This window comes from Acinonyx jubatus, chromosome C1, assembly GCF_027475565.1.
Source record: "Acinonyx jubatus isolate Ajub_Pintada_27869175 chromosome C1, VMU_Ajub_asm_v1.0, whole genome shotgun sequence".
NCBI classification, from domain to species: Eukaryota; Metazoa; Chordata; class Mammalia; order Carnivora; family Felidae; genus Acinonyx; species Acinonyx jubatus.
The window spans coordinates 157,062,440-157,081,818 of NC_069381.1; the positions used below are offsets into that span (position 1 = coordinate 157,062,440).

General features: G+C 44.7%; 2 long non-coding RNA genes across 2 annotated transcripts in view; one reads left to right on the plus strand and one right to left on the minus strand.

Annotated features, from left to right (window-relative positions):
• Window positions 1–19,379, minus strand: part of LOC128314062 (uncharacterized) — a 263,838-nt gene that overhangs the window by 11,977 nt on the left and 232,482 nt on the right. The window lies entirely within an intron of this gene.
• Window positions 1,937–19,379, plus strand: part of LOC128314063 (uncharacterized) — a 49,885-nt gene continuing 32,442 nt past the window's right edge. The window contains exon 1 of the long non-coding RNA XR_008295434.1: window positions 1,937–3,471. This is a non-coding gene — a long non-coding RNA (uncharacterized LOC128314063). The remainder of the gene's footprint in view (window positions 3,472–19,379) is intronic.

Below are 19,379 nucleotides of genomic sequence, written 5' to 3' on the forward strand. Positions count from 1 at the left end.
GAGTGCGTGGGACCACCCTCAGACTGGTAGCATCCTGGGCTCTGGTTTGGGGGGCAGTGGAAGGAATGCACCATTTACGGGGACAGAGCTTCTATCTGTTACAGAGCAGCTGAGGGCTGGGTGCAGAAAAAGGTGCCTCTCCAGGGAGTTCCGTGAATGTGGGTGCCCTCTGCCCACTTCACCAGTTCAAACGTAACATGAGAAAGCCATCCACCAGTGGGGTTGGGCCCTCGGACTTTCAGTGTTAGCAGAGCTGAGGTTGCACAGTATTTCCTGACAACAGAAACAGGACCCTGGTCCGCGAAGGCCACTGGGACTCAGGTACCTGCTCGCTGCTGGTGGGGTGAATAGGGGTGCTTGGCTGACTCGATCAGTAGAGCATGTGACTCTTAATCTTGTAGTGAGATCAAGCCCCACGTTGGGTGCAGAGATTACTTAAAAAAATGAATGAACTCAGTTTTCTTTAAAAAAAAAAAAAAAAAAGTTACTGAGCCAGCCCTTTGCAGGACAATCTGCCAGGTGAACAAGAGGTAGCAAACTGGCTCCCCACCGATCCCCACAGACATGGTTCCTTTGAACTGCCCTGTATATATTAAAATGTGAATTAATTGCCAACTTTAAAAATCAGAAAGTTTCACATAAATCCAGATTTCTGGTTTCTCAGAAAGTCCCAAGATCTGGGATTTTTCAGTCCCGCAAGGAAACAATCCCCCTCCACGCCACCCCACCATGAGCCTAAATCTTTGAGTTTGCCAGGGTCCTCACCTGGCCCACAGGCATCTGAATTTGCAGTGTCTCTCAAGTATTCTCTTGGAAGGGAGCTTCAAAAAGGTAGATGGCCCAGAACCCGGGGGATCCAGGATCAGAAAACAAGATTGTTCACGGGCTTAATTATTTTGAATCCATGAACCATGGTAGAATGGACACTAAGGTTTACAAAATGTTAAGCAGTCCCTTAAACTATAATAAACTTGGGGGAGAAATAGGTCTGGACGATGATTGGGACAGTGACAGGAATTCGGGTTTCACCAGCCTCTTCCTGAAGCCAATTCTGGGACCCCAAAGCTGTTAGTTATTTACCTAACAACCAACTCTTGGAATTCATCACCAGTTCTCTTTTTTGGGTGTCAAGGAGTGGGTTATAAGAGGTCCTGAATTCCTGAATGGCCTTCTTGCCCTCCACTCTAAATGGCCTCGAGTCCTGGTTCGAGGAAAGTGGCTGACATTTGCCCAGCTCTGACCAAGCTGGTCTGGCTTAAGACTGGAGCCAATAAGTCTGCCTGAGGTTATGGGGGAAGCATGTTTGAGGAGCCCTTGAACTTAGGGTGGCTGGTGGTAGAGTGATGGGAACTTCTTTCTTCTCTTACACACTTGAGTATTGCCACAATCTTTTAAAAACACATTTGAATGCCCTTTTAATTAACAAAAACAACAGGATCATTTCCATGTAGGGGAGAAATGGGACTTACGGGGCCAGGGCTGCCTATCCTGGAGGGTGGGGACTGGTGATCTCCGGCAGCATTTAAAAGGACTATATGGCTGGTCATATATGCGGGGAGCTCTCTACGAAGAAATCTCTAACACTGGCCCCTAGGTTAGAATTATCAGCCACATTAGCCTTAATAGACCTGCACTGTGACTGCCCTACAATGTTGTGTTCGTAAATCAGTTTCGTCAGCAATGTTCCTAAGTCTTCAGACAGCTGTGCTGAGCAGAGAGGCCCATAGACATGGCAAGAGTCTGCCTTGCTTTGGCATTTAGATCTCTGGAAATGATGTGAGCTGTCAGATACAAGAAGCACACACCCTTCTAACATTGTTTCATTTGAAACCAGCAGCTGAACCCCTGCGTGCTTTGGGGCATAAATAATGAGAGGATGCTCTTATTAGAGAGCTGAAACAGGGGCTCAGGGTGCATTTAATAAACGAGGCATTTACCCACCTTGGTCTCTGCCAAGTTTTTGGTTTTGTTTTCCTGGAATGGCAAGGGCATGACAGCTCATTTTTCCAAATTCAAATCTCTTCTAGGCACATAGTATAACCTAAGGGGAAAAAACCCACAGGGATCTCTGACACCCTGGCGTTGCTGTGTTCCAGGAGGGGGTGAGTGAGGGTTGACTGTGCTTGGAATGTGGAAAGAGGCAGAAGACAGAAACGAGGGGACCTTGGGCAAGCACAGATTCTGGACTTGCTCCCATGGACTGGTGTTGCTAAGTGTGATACGTGGAGGAAAGTTTTATTTTCTAATGTTAATACCTATATATTTAGCATGTTTTGAAAACCTGAGTTGCTTTGGATGAGGTTAAAGCAGTTTCCTTTACAAATAAACTTTAGTAAGAAAAAGGAATGCATTTAAAGGGAAGTATTGAGTTGACAGCAGGTGCTAGGCGCCATATTGAGCGAGTGTTCTTATTCTACTGGGCATCCAGCAAGTAGTACCGATATCTCCACTTAACCGTTGAGAAACCTCCTCAATGTACAGTACAGCCGGAAAGCTCTGGAATAGGAACTGACTCCGGGTAGGTCCGTCCTGTCCCAGGCCTGTTGTGTCCCCAGAAGCCGGGAGGCCGCGGCGCCTAACGTTGACTCTCGCCCAGAGATTCCTGGTTTCTCCACCGCCCACGTGCAGAGGGAGCCCGGCCCGCAGTGCGCGCCGCGGCCACCAGGTGGCGCCACGAGCCTGGGAAAGCCGCTCCGCGTCGGAGGCCGCGGGGTCTCCGGGCCGGCCTCGCAGGGCCCCTGGGCGGGGCTGGGGCATTGCGGGAGCGGCCCCAAGGGTGGGGGCGCTTTTTGCTAGTTGGAAAGGGACTCTGGGACTTAGTCCCCTGCTTCCCTTCCACCGCAGACGCTTAGCTGGGTGGGGATACAGAAAAGCCTGGGTGCATTCTCCAAAAGGAGTCTTCAACACAATTTTCAAGTAAATATGTCAACCTGAGGGTTGTTAAGATAAAAAGGAAAAGCCCTTCACAAGCCTGTGAACTCCTCCAATACTTCAAGAAACATCTGGAGTATGAGCACCTAGTGCGGGAGGAGGGTGAGGAGGAGTCTTGCTTCCCACCATTCCACCGTCCCCTTGGCTCCGCAACCCCAGGTTGACCCTAGGCCCTGGCTGTGGCCGTCACAGCTGAGCCTCCGTGGGCAGACCGGCCTGGGGGCCCCGCCCCGGGCTGCGTGCTCCCACCCCAGTGTAATCCTCCCCACGGCTCCGCAGGGGCGAATATTCCCGCTTCGCAGGCAGGCCCCAGTGCAGCTAAGTGGTGGGTTTGGACCCAGGTGTCTCAGCAGCCAAAGGCATTCCACCACACCGCTTGTGAGTTAGCGATTTAGTGTCCGGTGTGATGAGTTAGGAGGGTTGGGAGAGCACGGCAGCAGGAAACTTCCATCTGGGGAGATCCAGGAAGGCTTTGACGGCCGGCTGGGGCTCCCGGAGCGGCACTGCAGGCGGAGGGACCCGCAGCCGCGCTGGCGTGAGGTATGTAGCACGCGGCGCGTTCTGGAACCCCGGGTTGCTCTGGGCGGCCGGATCGTGAAGGGTGCCGTATGCAGGGGCAGCATCTGCCGCCGGAGGGGTTCAGGGCCAGATCTTGAAAGGCCTTGGATGCCGTGCCAAGGAGCTGAGACTGCACCGAAGTGGAGAGCTGAGAGAGGGTTTTTTGTTTTATTTTGGTTTTGGCAGGAGAGTAAAGAGCTTGCCCTTTATAAAGATCGGCGGTTTGGGAAATCTTCTTTTTAGCAAGCAGATAGCCTTTTGAAACTGAAATATCATATGGAGCACAGCCTTCAAAACCAGATCAAGGTGTAGCTGCTGACAGCCTCTGAGCAGGAGCGAGAGGCGTGGCACCGCTGGGGAAGGCGGCCAGTCACCCCAGAACGGGACACGCCAGGGAAACTTTAAGATCTCATCTTCCTTCCAAAGAAACTGAAGTCCAGAGAGGTGCTGTGATGCCCCAGGTCTCCTGCCTTCCAGTCCACCCCATTTGGTGCCCCCAGGACCCTACTCTAGGTGTGGCTGGCGAGCACCTTCAACTTCTGGTCTGGTAGAGGTCTGGGAAGAGCCAGAAGCCCGCAGGGTGAGCCCCCTGCCTCTTCTCCAGCCAAGGCAATCCTTTCTGCCTGGGTCGCTTTAAAACATACATACCAATGCCTGTGGATCAGGCAAAGCAGCTTCGCAGACTTTGGAGTTCTTTGCCCTCAATTCCTCATTTTGTAGATGAAGATGGTGAATCCAGAGAGGTTGAGGGACTCTCCCTCGGGCTCCCAGCTAGGGGTGGCAGAGCTGGGCCTGGTGTCCAGGTGGAAATAGGAACTTGTTCTTTGAGCGAGGCCACAACCTGGGCCACTGGAGGGTGGGGGACAGCTCACAGCCTGATGGACATGCATAGATGACACAGGCAGCTGGAGGGCTGGGGGAGGTAAGTGTAGGGTCCTGTGAGCGCTCATATGGCATTTTCTGTTTTAAGTTTACTTATTTTTGAGAGAGAGAGAGAGAGAGAAAATCCCAAGCAGGCTCCGCACCATCAGCACAGAGCCAGATGTGGGGCTGGAATTCACAAGCTGTGAGATCATGACCTGATTCCAAGTCGGACACTTAACCAGCTGAGCCTCCCAGGTGCCCCTCGTATGGGATGTTCTTAATGCAAACCGAGCTAACAGTACCTTAATTTTTTTAAATCAGAATTTAACATGCCAGTTATTTTCCCTTTTTTTTCAACAATAAGACAGTGTAGCCGTCAAGACTCTTAGTTGTGATAAGAACCCAACTTAAATCAGCCTAGTCAAACAGGGGCTGTTTAAAGGCAGGCTCCTGGGGGAATTTCTGTGTCCAGGCTGCAGCTCTCTTTGGCCCCTGGGGTCTTTCTGTCCCCACAGACTGGCAGAGAAGTGAAGGAAGAGAGGACTCAGGTGAGAAAGTGCTACAATGGGACACTTAAGGGGAGGCTGACACACATCTGCCTCCCTGCCTTGGTGGCAGGGACTGGGTCTGGTTTAACTGGCTCTGAAGCATCTAGAACACCCCTGACTCAGCAGGCACTTAATGTCTGCTGAATGAGTGACCACCAGGATCTGTCCTCATTTAACCCGGAGTCTAGCAGTGGGGCCCTGGAGAGGATGAGTCCGTCTGGTACACGCACGGCTCCCTGCCTGTACACCACCATGTCCATCCCTGGGCCAGGGACTCAACAGAGATCTAGGGATCAGAGGAGCTGGAGGGGCATATGCCTTCCTAGAGGAAGTACGCAGAAGCAGGCAGGGGAGGAGCTCTCCCGCAGGGGGGGGGGGGGGGGGGGCCTGTATCCGTGGGCTGACCGCGGTGCCTAGCAGAAGTGTGCGGGGCATGCGACCCGGGTTGATGAAAGGCAAGGACTGTTCACACCTGCTGCTGTCTCTAGCAGAAGCTCAAGGCTCATTAGGTCCTGTCAAAGGTAGGGGAGGGGGGAGACTAAAAATGTTTTTTTGTTTGTTTGTTTTAGGATTAGGGGTTTAGTTGTCTTGCTCAAGAGGAAACAGTAAGGTATGGGCAGGAATTGAATCCTTTTCTTTCCACAAGGCCAAGATTTTATTCGGAAATAGATAATTTTATCAAGAGATTTTTATAGCATGTTCATGCAAAGGCAGAAGGCCTTATGTTTTTTATTCTTTATTTGTTGTTGTTGTTTTTTTAATCCAAGTTAGTTAACATACTGTGTAATCATGATTTCAGGAATGGAATTTAGTGATTCATCACTTACATAAAACACCCAGTGCTCATCCCAACAAGTGCCTTCCTTAATGCCCCTCGTCCCTTTAGGCCATCCCCCCACCCACCTCCCCTCCAGCAAACTTTAGTTTGTTCTCTGTATTTAACAGTCTCTTATGGTTTTCCTCCCTCTCTGTTTTTTTCTTATTTTTCCTTCCCTTCCCCTATGTTCATCTGTTTTGTTTTTTAAATTCCACATATGGGTGAAATCATATATTTGTCTTTCTCTGACTTACTTATTTTAGTTAGCATAATACCCTCCAGTTCCATCCACGTAGTTGCAATTGGCAAGGTTTCATTCTTTTTGATTGCCGAGTAATACTCCATTGTATATATAGACCACATCTTCTTTATCCATTCATCCATCGACGGGCATTTGGGCTCTTTCCATACTTTGGCTATTGTTGAGAGTGCTGCTATAAACATGGGGGTGCCCCTTCAAATCAGCATTTATCTTTTTGGATAAATACCTAGTAGTGCAATTGCTGGGTCATAGGGTAGTTCTATTTTTAACTTACGAGGAACCTCCATACTGTTTATCAGAGTGGCTGCACCAGTTTGCATTCCCACCAGCAAAGGGTTTGCACAGGGTTCCCCCTTCTCCAAATCCTCACCAACATCTGTTGTTGCCTGAGTTGTTAATTTTAGCCATTCTGACATGTGTGAAGTGGTATCTCAGGGTGGTTTTGGTTTGTATTTCCCTAATGATGAGTGATGTTGAGCATCTTTTCATGTGTCTATTAGCCATCTGGATGTCTTCTTTGGAGAAGTGTCTATTCATGTCTTTTGCCCATTTCTTCACTGGATTATTTGTTTTGTGAGCATTGAATTTGCTCAGTTCCTTGTAGATTTTGGATACTAACCCTTTCTCTGATACATCATTTGCAAATATCTTCTCCCATTCCATGAGTTGCCTTTCAGTTTTGCTGATTGTTTCCTTCGCTGTGCAGAAGCTTTCTATCTTGATGAGGTTCCAGTAGTTCATTTTAGCTTTTGTTTCGCTTGCCTCCTAAGACATGTCAAGTAAGGAGTTGCTGTGACCAAGATCAAAGAGGTTGTTGCCTGTTTTCCCCTCTAGGACTTTGATGACTTGGCAGAAATTGAATCTAAAGAGAGTCTTTACTTGACAGGATTTTCACTTTCAAAAGATGCTATTCAGAGCTTTATTCTTTTTTGTTTTAATGTTTACTTATTTATTTTGAGATAGAGAATACACATGCGTGCGGGAGAGGGAGAGAGAATCCCAAGCAGTCTCAGCACTGCCAGAGCAGAGCCTGGCACAGGGCTCGATCCCACAAACCTGAGATCATGATCGGACACTTAACCAACTGAACCACCCAGGTGCCCAGATCTTTGTTCTTTTACTTAAAACAAGTTGTGGGAATTAATAAAAGTTCTCAATAATGAGGAAAAAATAAAATACTTGTAACATCTGAGCATGTCAGAGATTAGCAGCTCTTTGCTTTATCTTAGGAGAACAGAATGTAGCTGGAGGGAACTGCATTTGATAAAATATTGGCAAAAGTATTAAAAGAATACAATTGTAGTATCAACAATAATATAACCTATTAGCTTCTTCAGATTAGAATGCCCTAAATACCTGGAGTATTGCCATCTTTTATTGCAGATGATCTCAGTCTGCAGCCTAAGGTATACTTTTCTGCTTCTGAAATTTTTGGGGGGTATGACTGTGTCCTATTATTTCATCTCCAAAATGGAGAGTTTTTAGAGTGAAATTATTATGCTAGAGTAGCATACATCTTTGATTTTTTCTATGGACCTCTTTCTATTTTTAATTTTTTAGTAGCATTCATCAGGTTATTGTCTTACCACAATGTAACTTCACATTTATTTGTGTGATTCTCTTAACTGACACCTGTCTCTACTATTAGACTTTTTATGTTCCACAAGGATACTTTTCTGCTGCTTTCTGTATCCTCAGAGCCTCAAAGAGTGTCTTGCATAGGATATATGCTCTATAAATTCTTATTGGATGAGTGAAAGGGCCTATGAGGGATTTTTAGGCTAGGCTAGATCAGTACCCATTTCACAGCATCCCTGACTGCATTATTTTCTAAATGTTTAGAAAGCATTGTAGAAAGGAAGGATGGAAGGAAGGAGAGAGAAAGAGAGGAAGGAGAGAGAGAGAGAAGAGGAAGGAAGGAAGGAAAAAGAAAGCATTGTAAAGAGAGAGAGAAAAAAGAGAAGAGGAAGGAAGGAAGGAAGGAAGAAGGGAAGGAAGGAAGGAAGGGGAAAAAAAAGCACTGTAATGGCTGGAATTGTCATCTAGCAATCTATAGCTTTTAAATGATACTATTTCCCATTTTGAAAATCTTTCTTTGATTTACTTAAATGTATTCCTAGCTAAAACCACTAGATATCTTGACTTCTTGTCTAATTTTCTCAACTTTTTTCCTTGAAGAAAACAACATATATTAGACACTTTTGCCTTTATTTGCAGATGAAGAGATTGGGGTGACGTAATTTTATATTGAGATAAAATTGATAACAACATTAGTTTCAGATGTACTTAATAATGCTTTCGTATTTGTATGTGTTACACAATGATCACCAAGATGTCTATCTGTTTAAAATCTGTCACCATAGGTAGTTACAGATTTTTCCCTTGTGATGAGAACTTTTAAGATCTACTGTTAGCAACTTTCAATATTTTAACTTTGTATACAATACAGGATGAACTATAGTCGCCATCCTGCACATACATCCTCATGAATGGTTTATTTTACAACCGTACCTTTGGTCCCATTTCACCTACTCTCTGCCTCTGGCAGTCACCACTCTCTTCTCAGTATCCACGAGCCTGAGGTTTCTTTGTTTCTCTTTGTTTTTGAGGTTTTGGCTTGTTTAAATAAAAAATTTTTAATGTTTATTTGTTTTGAGAGAGAGAGGGAAAGCAGAGCAGGGGAGGGGCAGAGAGAGAGAGGACCCCAAGCAGGCTCCACCCTGTCAGAGTGGAGCCCGACTCAGGGCTCGATCCCATGAACTGTGAGATCATGACCTGGGCCAAAATCAAGAGTTGGACACTTAACGGACTGAGCCACCCAGGCACCCCATCATTTTGTTTTTTTAGATTCCACCTATAAGTGAGATCTTATGGGTCTTTCTTTGTGTGACTTACTCACTTAGCATAATGTCTTCAAGGTCTATCCATGTGGTTGCAACTGGCAAGATTTCCTTCTTTTTTTATGGTTGAGTACCATTCCCTTGTGTACGTACATTTTCTTTATCCTCTCATTTGTTGATGGACAGTCTGGTTGCTTCCATGCCTTGGCTGTTGTAAATAATGCTGTAGTGCACATGGAGGTGCAGGTATCTTGTCAAGTTAATGTTTTCATTTTCTTTGGATAAGTACCCAGAACTGGAATTCTTGGATCATATAGTTGCATTTAAAAATTTTTTTTGATTATTTATTTATTTATTTAGAGACAGAGACAGAGTGTGAGAAGAGGAGGGGTTGAGAAAGAGGGAGACACAGAATCCGAAGCCTCCAGGCTCTGAGCTGTCTGCACAGAGCCGATGTGAGGCTCACACTCATGAATGGTGAGATCATGACCTGAGCCTAAGTCAGATGCTTAACTGACTGAGCCACCCAGGTACCCCTCGTAGTTGTATTTTTAATTTTTTGAGAAACCTCCATACTGTTTTCCATAGTGACTCTCCCAGTTTACATTCCCACCAGCAATGCAGGAGAGTTCCCTTTGTTCCATATCATCACCAACACTTACTGTTCTTGTCTTTTTTTTTTTTGAGAGAGAGAGCAAATGTGTGCATGAACAGGGGAGGGTCAGAGAAACAGGGACAGAGAGAGAATCTTAAGCAGGCTCTGTGTTCAGCGTGGAGCCTGACGTGGGGCTTGATCCCATGATCAAGGTCAGGATCGTGACCTGAGCTGCCAGGTGCCCCCTTTTTTGTTAGTAGCCATTCTAACAGGTATGAGGTGATAGTTCATTGTAATTTTGATTTGCATTTCCCTGATGGTTAGTGATGTTGAGCACCTCTTTGTGGATCTGTTCACCATCTGAATGTCTTCCTTGGAAAGATATCTATTTGGATCATCTTCCCACTTTAAAGTTAGATTGTTTGTTTTCTTGCTACTGAGTTGAATGAGTTCTTTTTTTTTTTTTAATATATGAAATTTATTGTCAAATTGGTTTCCATACCGAATTGAGTTCTTGATATACTGTGGATGTTAACTTCTCATCAGATATATGATTTGCAAACATCTTCTCCCAGTTGGTAGGATGCCTTTTAATTTTGCTGATTGTTTCCTTTGCTGTGCAGAAACTTTTTCATTTGATGTACTCCCACTTTTATTTGCTTTTATTGCCTTTGCTTTTGGTGTCAGATCCACAAAGTCCTCTTCTAGACCTCTATCAAGGAGATGATTACCTTTGTTTTCTGCTTAGGAGTTTTCTGGTGTTAGGTCTTATGTTCAAGACTTTATCCATTTTGAGTTTATTTTTGTGTATGCTGTAATATAGTGGTCCAGTTTCGTTCTTTTGCATGTTGCTGTCCAGTTTCCCCAGCACCATTTCTTGAAGAGACTATCCTTCCCCCATTGTATGTTCTTGGCTCTTTGTCATAAATGAATTGACAGTCTCTACATGAATCGATTTCTGGGCTCTCTATTCTGTTCTATTGACCTATGTGTCTGTTTTTATGCCAATACCATAGTGTTTTGATTTCTGTAGTTGGTAATGTAGTTTGAAATCAGAAAGTGTAATGCCACCAGCTTTACTTTTTTTCTCAAGATTGCTTTGGCAATTCAGGGTCTTCTGCAGTTCCATACAAATTTTAGGATTGTGTGGTCTATTTTTGTGAAAAATGCTGTTCGAAACTTGATGGGGATTGCATTGAATCTGTACATTGCTTTGGGTAGAAGGGACATTCCAATGATATTTGTTCTTCCAGTCTGTAACCACAGAATATATTTCAGTTATTTGTGTCTTTCACTTTCGTGATTAAATTTATTTCTAGGTATTTTATTCTTTTGATGTAATTATAAATGAGATTTTTTTCTTAATTTCTCTTCCTGATATTTCATTATCACTGAATAGAAATGCAACAGGTTGTTTTTTTTGTATATCGATTTTGAATCCTGCAACTTTTACTGAATTGTTGATTCTGACAATTTTTCGGTGAAGTCTTTGGAGTTCTTACATATAATATCATGTCATCTGCGAATAGTGACAGTTTTACTTCTTCAATTTCTGCTATAGATGCCTTTTATTTTTCTTGCCTAATTGCTTTAGATAAAAACTTCTGTTTGGTACCTTCTGTTTTCTCCCTCTTTATTGAAGTTCTTGCTGTGCTCCTCTATTCTCCCAGGTTCAGTGAGCTTCTTTATTATTTTGAAATCTTTATCAGGTGTATCACTTCTCTCCATTTAATTAAGAATTTTTTTTTTCTGAGGATTTATCTTGTTCTGTCATTTGGAATGTAGTCCTCGTTTTCTTCATTTTCCTTGACATGCTATGTTCGTTTCTGTGCACTGGATAAGATAGCCACCTCTCCAGTTTTGGAGGCGTGGTCTCGAGTAGGAGATGAGCCTCATTCAACTCTGCCCGAGCTCTTCACTGTCTCTCAAACCTTTGTAATTTTCCAAATAATCTATTTCATTTTTCATGGCTCCTAGTAGGTAATGGTGTGCCAGGACATCCGTGCACACAGAGGGGAGGATCTCATTTAGCACTTAGATTCAGGCTGATCGGAAGCCAGGCCCTGAAGCAGCTGCCATTAAAATATACAAATATTTTGGGGCGCCTGGGTGGCTCAGTCGGTTAAGCGTCCGACTTCGGCTCAGGTCATGATCTCACGTTCTGTGAGTTCAAGCCCCGCGTCGGGCTCTGTGCTGACAGCTCAGAGCCTGGAGCCTGTTTCGGATTCTGTGTCTCCCTCTCTCTGACCCTCCCCCGTTCATGCTCTGTCTCTCTCTGTCTCAAAAATAAATAAATGTTAAAAAAAAATTAAAAAAAAAATACAAATATTTACAGTCGTGTAGGACTACAGGCATGAGTCCCTCTGGCCACCAGTACCAGATGATCCAGAGGCACCAGGCACTGAAATCAGGGCACCAGACAAGCGTGTACTTCTTTTCTGGGACGTCCGTGAAAAGGATTACAGTCAGCCCTTCAATGTGTGTTTAATTAGAAGCCTGCCCCTCAGACTGCCGCTCTGGTCATAGACCAGCCTCTTTAACAGAAAGATTGGGTTCCCGGGTCTGTTGCCTCTTGTTGTGCCCTGGTGGTGGCAGCCACTTAACAGCCCTTTCCCTGTTGGTTATCACCCTGTAGGACCCACGAGTACAAGCCCCACTGGCCCCCAGGGCCTGGTGATTTACAGGTATCCCCTAGAAGCAGCTGCAACAATTGGGGTGCCAGAGAAGGGTATAAGCTCCTTTTTGGGAGGTACCCATAAACTGGAGTAAGGCGGAGGGCGAGCACAGGATTCCACCCACCGGCCCCCATTCCCTGAGAGCCCTTCCGAAGGCTTCTCCACATATGCCAGACCTGAAGCCTGTGCTCAGATGGAAGCTCCTGGAAAAGCAAACAGGCCTCTTTCACAGAAGGACTTGGAGCGTGTTTCAGTTCGCTGTCTGTGCAGTGCCCTGAGGGTGGTAGCCTGCCAAGAACCTTCTCTCCAAATATAGTCCTGTGGGGCCCAGGAGCACAGACCTGCTGGCCACCAAAGCCAGGTGATCAAGTGTTCTCCCCTGGGCAGCAGCCACAAAAACCAGGTCACCAGATGAGTGTGAACTCCCCTCCAGGAGACAGTGACACTTGGGAGTATGACAGAGGGAGAGCGCCCTGACACTCACCCTCCCACCCTTCCATATACATCAGTCCTTAGATGTATACTTAACTGGAAGCCTATCCCACAGCCTGTAGCCCTGATGATGAGCTAATGGCCTATTTCACAGAAAGACTGGGGCGGGGGGCACTAGGGTGGCTCACTCAGTTGAGCATCTGACTTCAGCTCAGGTCATGATCTTGCAGCCCGTGAGTTCGAGCCCCATGTCAGGGTCTGTGCTGACAGCTCAGAGCCTGGAGCCTGCTTCAGATTCTATGTCTCCCTCTCTCTCTGCTCCTCCCTCACTTGCACTCTGTCTCTGCCTCTCAAAAATAAAGAAATGCAATAAAAAAAAAAAAAAAGACTGGGATCCTGGGACTGTTGCCTCTTGCTGTGTGTCCTCAGGGTGACAGCCATTGAAGAGCTCTTTCTCCATTGGTTACAGTCCTGTGGGACCCTTGAACATAATTCCTGCTGGCCACCAGAGTCAGGTGGGCCAGAGGTATCCCCTGGGGAGCAACTGCAAAAATCAGGGCTCGGGAGGATGCAAGCTCGTTTACATGGGATAGCGGTGAGCTGGAATGAGTGGGACAGAGCGTGAAAATGGTGCCTACTAGCTGGAACAAGGAAAGAGAGTGCAGTGGTGGTGCCCCCCAGCCTCCATCCTGGAGAGTTCCCCAGAGACCCCTAGATCAGGGATTAAATTAGTTGCCTGCACCTCAGGCAGATACTTGAAGATAAACAAATAAACCTCTTTCACATAAAGTCAGGGCCCCTCTCCCTCAGCTGCTTCTGCCCTGGGCCCCGGGGCGAGTGAGTCTGAGGAGGCAAACCCTTTAAGAGCTGTCTCTCAGATCACCATAGGTCCCATGGGCGGGTCTCATGTGGGTCTCAAGGATGCAAGCCCCATTGGCGTTCCAAAGCTAGATGCTTTGGGGACTGTCTTTCAGGTGCAGGTTTGAAAAACTGGGATCTCCATTGTCACGTTAAAAACGCTTCGCTCCTCAGGGAGAAGCCCTGGGGTTTGAATCCCTTCCTGATTGTATGCCATCGTGCCAGGGATGGGGTTTATGGTGAGACTGTGTCTCAGCCTCTCCTACCAGCTTTGAGGTGAGGAGTGTTTCTGTTTGCCTGACAGTTGCCCAGCCAGTTTTGAGTATTCTTCAGAGGCAGTTGTTCCATAGGTAGCTGTAGGTTTGGTGTGTCTGTGGGAGGAGGTGAGTTCAGGATGCTCCTGTGTCACCATCTGGAACAGGAACCTTCGTGATGGTTTTACTGGATGTCACTGGCAAGTCTTTCGCTTGCCAGGTGGCTCTAGCTAGGTCTTCCAGTGCTGTGTTGAATAAAAGCGGTGAGAGTGAGTAGCCTCGTCTTGATCCCGAGCGATATTAGAGAAAAAAAATTCAGCTTTTCATAAACAATATATTTTTGGGTTGAGGGCTTGGTGTTTTGGGTTTTTTTTTTTTTTTGAAGTTTTATACCTTTATTTGACAATCAGCGATTAGTTCTCATCCACATGAACTGTCTGTAGATTTGTGAAAGTGGTGACAGGTGCATCAGTAACCAGCGCTTAGCGCTTGTTTGGTGAATCTTCATCCTCATTACGTCTTCCGGACAACCACACATGGAAATGGTACGGAACATTCCTTATTCCTTTGGCCCAGGCAGTTCTGTTGAGCCTGGAGTCAATGTACACATCTGGAGTTCCTCTGTCCTTCATGGTAAATTTCCAGATCTCTTTGAGTGCCCGAGGGGCATGCTTCTTGAAACCCACTCCATGCATGCGATTGTCAATGTTCTCTGGTCACTGCCTCAGTGATGGCAGAACAGCCGTTCTTCTTCTCCCCACCCTTCCTTGAGGGAGCCATCCTGCCAGGCCCTGGCCCGAAAGGAAGAACAATGTTTGTTTTGTTTTCAACATGTGTGTATGTATGTATGTATGTATGTAGGTAGGTAGGTAAGTAATCTCTACACCCAACGTGGGGCTTGAACTCACAACCCCAAGATCAAGAGTCCCATGCTCTAGGGCACCTGGGTGGCTCAGTTGGTTGAGTGTCCAACTCTTGATTTTGGCTCAGGCCATGATCTTACTATTCATGAGACCGAGCCCCGCCTCAGGCTCCATGCAGACTTTGCAGAGCCTGCTTGGGATTCTCTGTCTCCCTCTCTCTCTGCCCCTTTCCCAGGCTCATGCGCTTGTGCACGTGCACTCTCTCTCTCTCTCAAAAAAAAAAAAAAAAGAGTCCCGTGCTCTAATGACTGAGCCAGGCACCCCAGAAGAATGTTGTTTTAAACTGGAATTTGATATTCACAGGATAAAGAAATAGGGCTTTCCCTCCGCATTTTACAGATTCCATTCAGAACTGGAGCGCACTGCCTGTATTTTTACTCAAGTGGGTCTTGGATCCCCAGTGGTAGAGCAAAACCTTTCAAATACCCCAGTATAATACAACTGCTTTTCTGGTAAGATCATTAAGTATGTAGGGGCACATGGGTGGCTCAGTTGGTTAAGCGTCTGACTCTTGGTTTCGGCTCAGGTCATGATCTCATGGTTCATGAGTTCGAGCCCCTCATCAGGCTCTGTGCTGACACTGTGGAGCCTGCTTGGGATTTTTCTCTACCTCTCTCTCTGTCCCTCCCTGGCTTGCCTGCCTCTCTCTCTCTCTCACTGTCTCTCAAAAAATAAACATTAAAAAAAAAACTTTTTTAAAGATAATTAAGTATCTCACCAAATAACTTTATAAATCTGAAAAAGGTTATGTCAAACTCTGTGGAAGTCCAATGTAATTTTTCTTAGATATTCCACTGTAAATTAATTGAAGACTTTGCCCTGCTATTATTTTTGTCACTTGAAAGGTTGGTGAATAGTGTGTTGGGGATTTTAAAGTCTCTTGAGTACAAAACTATAAGAAAATGGTAAATTTTTTTCTCCGGCTTTATGAAAGTATTTCTGACAAATAAAATTGTACATATTTCAAGTGTACCTCTGGCGATTGGATATACGTATACTTTGTGATGTGATTACCACTGTCATGTTACTTAATGTTCATTACCTCATAGGGTTAATTTTATTTTTTGTAGTAAGAGCGCTTAAGATCTGTTCTCTTAGCAGGGGCGCCTGGGTGACTCTTGGTTTCAGCTCAGGTCATGATCTCACAGTCGTGAGATGGAGTCCTGTGGAAGATTCTCTCTCTCTCCCTCTGCCTCTCACCTCCCTGTCAAATAATAGTAATAATAATAATAATAACAATAATAATAAAAGATCTATTAGCACATTTCAAGTTTACAATACAGTTATTAACTGTAGTTACTATACTGTACGTTAGATCCTCAGTACTTAGGCATCTTATAGCTGAAGCCTTGTGCCCTTTGACAAACACCTCTCCATCTCCCCCCCCAACCCCACCCCAGTCCCTGGTAACTATGCTACGCTCTCTGTTTACATGAGATGAACTTTTTTGTTTTTAGACTCTACATATAAGATCATACAGTATTTGCTTTTCTTTTTTTTTTTTCAACTTTTATTTATTTATTTTTTTGGGACAAAGAGACAGAGCATGAACGGGGGAGGGGCAGAGAGAGAGGGAGACACAGAATCGGAAACAGGCTCCAGGCTCTGAGCCATCAACCCAGAGCCTGACGCGGGGCTCGAAATCACGGACCGCGAGATCGTGACCTGGCTGAAGTCGGACGCTTAACCGACTGCACCACCCAGGTGCCCCAGTATTTGCTTTTCGACCATATCGTCTGCAAATAAAAATTTATTTTACTTCTTCCTTTTTACTTTGCACTCCTCTTATTTATTGTTCTTGCTAATTGTTCTGGCTAGGACTTCCAGTACCATATGGAATAAAAGTGGCAAGAGGGGCCATCCGTGTCTTGTTCCTAGAGGAAAAGCTTTCACCTTGAATATGATGTTGGTTGTGGACTTGTCACTTATGACCTTTATTATGCTGAGGTACATTCCTTCTATACCTAATTTGTTGGGAACTTTTATCATAAAAGAATGTTGGATTTTGTCAAATGCTTTTTCTGCATCTATTGAGATGATCCCGATTTTTATCTTCTATTAATGTGGTGCACCAGTTTAAAGAGAAAAACCAACTTTCTTCAGTTTTCCATTTCCTTCCATTTTAATTATTCTTCATTTTAGCTTTCAAATATACACAAATATATACAAATAAATACTGGCCTGTGCTCCACTTCCCGACTCTCTTCTCCACTTATCTTTGCCACCCTCTATAAAATTATTATCACCAAGGTTGCCAGTGGGTTTGCTACTAAATCCTACCTTGTGATGCTTGTCTCACTGAGTATTGGAAAATATTATACATATCAACTCTTTTATTTTTTTTCAACTTATTTTTTTGTAGCCAGGAGTTTGTACTTTTACAGAACATTTTGTCCACCCTCCAACTCCTTGTCTCTGGCAGCCACCAATCTCTTCTCTGGGTCTATAAGCTTGGGGTTTTGTTTGTTTCTTTGTTTCTGTTTTTGTTTTGTTTCAGATTTCACATATAAGTGAGATTGCATAGTATTTGTCTTTATCTTACTTATTTTAGCATTTAGGTCTATCCATCCATGTTGTTGCAAATGGCAACATTTTCTCTTTTTTATGGCTGAATAACATACCACTGTGTGTTGTGTATATGTCTGTGTTTGGGTGTGTATGGGTGTGTGTGTGTGTGTGTGTGTATACTTTCTTTATCCATTCATCCAGTGATGCACACTTACGTTGCATCCATGTCTTGGATATTGTAAATAATGTTGCAGTGAATATGGAGGTACATACATCTTTTTGGAGTTGCTGTTTTTCTTTTGTTTAGAAAAATACCCAGAAGTGAAATTTCTGGATCATATGGTAGTTGAATTTTTAATTTTTTGAGGAATCCCCATACTATTTTCCATAATGGCCACTCCAATTTACATTCTTTTTTTTTAAATTTTTTAATGTTTATTTTTGAGACAGAGACAGAGTATGAGCAGGGGAGGGGCAGGGAGAGAGGAAGACACAGAATCCAAAGCAGGCTCCAGGCTCTGAGCTGTCAGCACAGAGCCCGACATGGGGCTCAAACCCATGAGCTGTGAGATCATGACCCGAGCTGAAGTTGGATGCTCGACCAACTGAGCCACCCAGGTGCCCCTCCAATTTACATTTGTTTTAAAAGTTTATTTACTTATTGTTGAGAGAGAAGGAGAGAGAGAGTGGGGAAGGGGCAGAGAGAGAGGGAGAGAGATCCCAAGCAGGCTCCACACTGTCTGCGCAGAGCCCAATGCAGGGCTCAAACTCACAAACTGAGATCATGACCTGAGCTGAAATCAGAGTCAGACACTTAACTGACTGAACTACCCAGATGCCCCCCAATACACATTCTCATCAAAAGTGTACAAGCGTTCCTTTTTCTCCATATCCACACCAGTACTTGTCATTTCTTGTCTCTTTGATAATAGCTGTTCTAACAGGTGTGAGGTGATATCTTACTGTGGTTTTGATTTGCATTTCCCTGATGATGAGTGATGTTGAGTATCATTTCATGTATCATGTATCTGTATGTCTTCTTTGGAGAAATGTCTGTTCATGTCTTCTGTCCATTTTTAATTGGATTATTTGCATTTTTGGTGTTGAGTTCTGTAAATTCTTAATTTTTTTTAGTTAGTTTGTTTATTTGGCGAGAGAGAGAGAGAGCGAGAGAGCAGGAGAGGGGCAGTGGGAGGGGGAGAGAGAGAGAATCCCAAGCAGGATCTGCAGAGCCCTATGCAGGGCTCAGACTCATGAACCAGGAGATCGTGAATTGAGCCATTGTTTATTTGGAAAGAGAGAGAGACAAGGAGGAAGGGAAGGAGGGAAGGAGAGAGAGAGAGAGAGAGAGAGAGAATCCCAAGCACGATCCGAGAGCCCAGTGCGGGGCACGAACTCACGAAGCGGGAGATCACGAACTGAGCCAAAATCAAGAGTCAGATGCTTAACCAACCTAGCTACCCAGCTGTGTAGATTCTTTATATTTTTTGGATACTAACCCCTTATTGGATATATCATTTACAAATATCTTCTCCTATTCAGTAGGTTATTTTTTGTTTTGTTGATTGTTGCCTTCACTGTACAGAAGCTTTCTGTTTTGATGTAGTCCCAGTAGTTTATTTTTCATTTTATTTCCCTTGCCTTAGGAGACCTATCTAGAAAAGTGTTGCTGTGAAATGCCTTTTAATTTTGTTGATGATTTCCTTTGCTGTCCAGAACTTCTTCATTTGATTTAGTCCCACTTGTCTATGTTTGCTTTTCCTTCTTTTGCTTTTGGTATCAGATCCATGAATGCCCACCAAGACCAATGTCAAAGAGCATATGCCTGTGCTTTTTTCCAAGATTTTTATGGTCTTACATCTAAGACTTTCGTCCATTTTGAGTTAATTTTTGTACATGCTGTAACACAGTGGTCCAGGTTCATTCTTTTGTATGTGTCTGTCCATTTTTCTTAGCAACACTTATAGAAGAGGGGCGCCTGGGTGGCTCAGTCAGTTGAGCATCTTCAGCTCATGTCATGATCTCACGGTCCATGGGTTCGAGCCCCACATCTGGTTCTGTGCTGACAGCTCAGAACCTGGAGCCTGCTTCAGATTCTGTGTCTCCCTCTCTCTCTGCCCCTCCCCTGTTCATGCTCTGTCTCTGTCTCAAAAATAAATAAACATTAAAAAAATGAAAAAAAAAAACACTTATAGAAGAGACTGTCTTTTCCCCATTGTATATTCTTGGCTCTTTGTCATAAATGAATTGACCATCTGTGTGTGGGTTTATTTCTGGGCTCTCTATTGTGTTCCATTGATCTGTGTGTCTGATT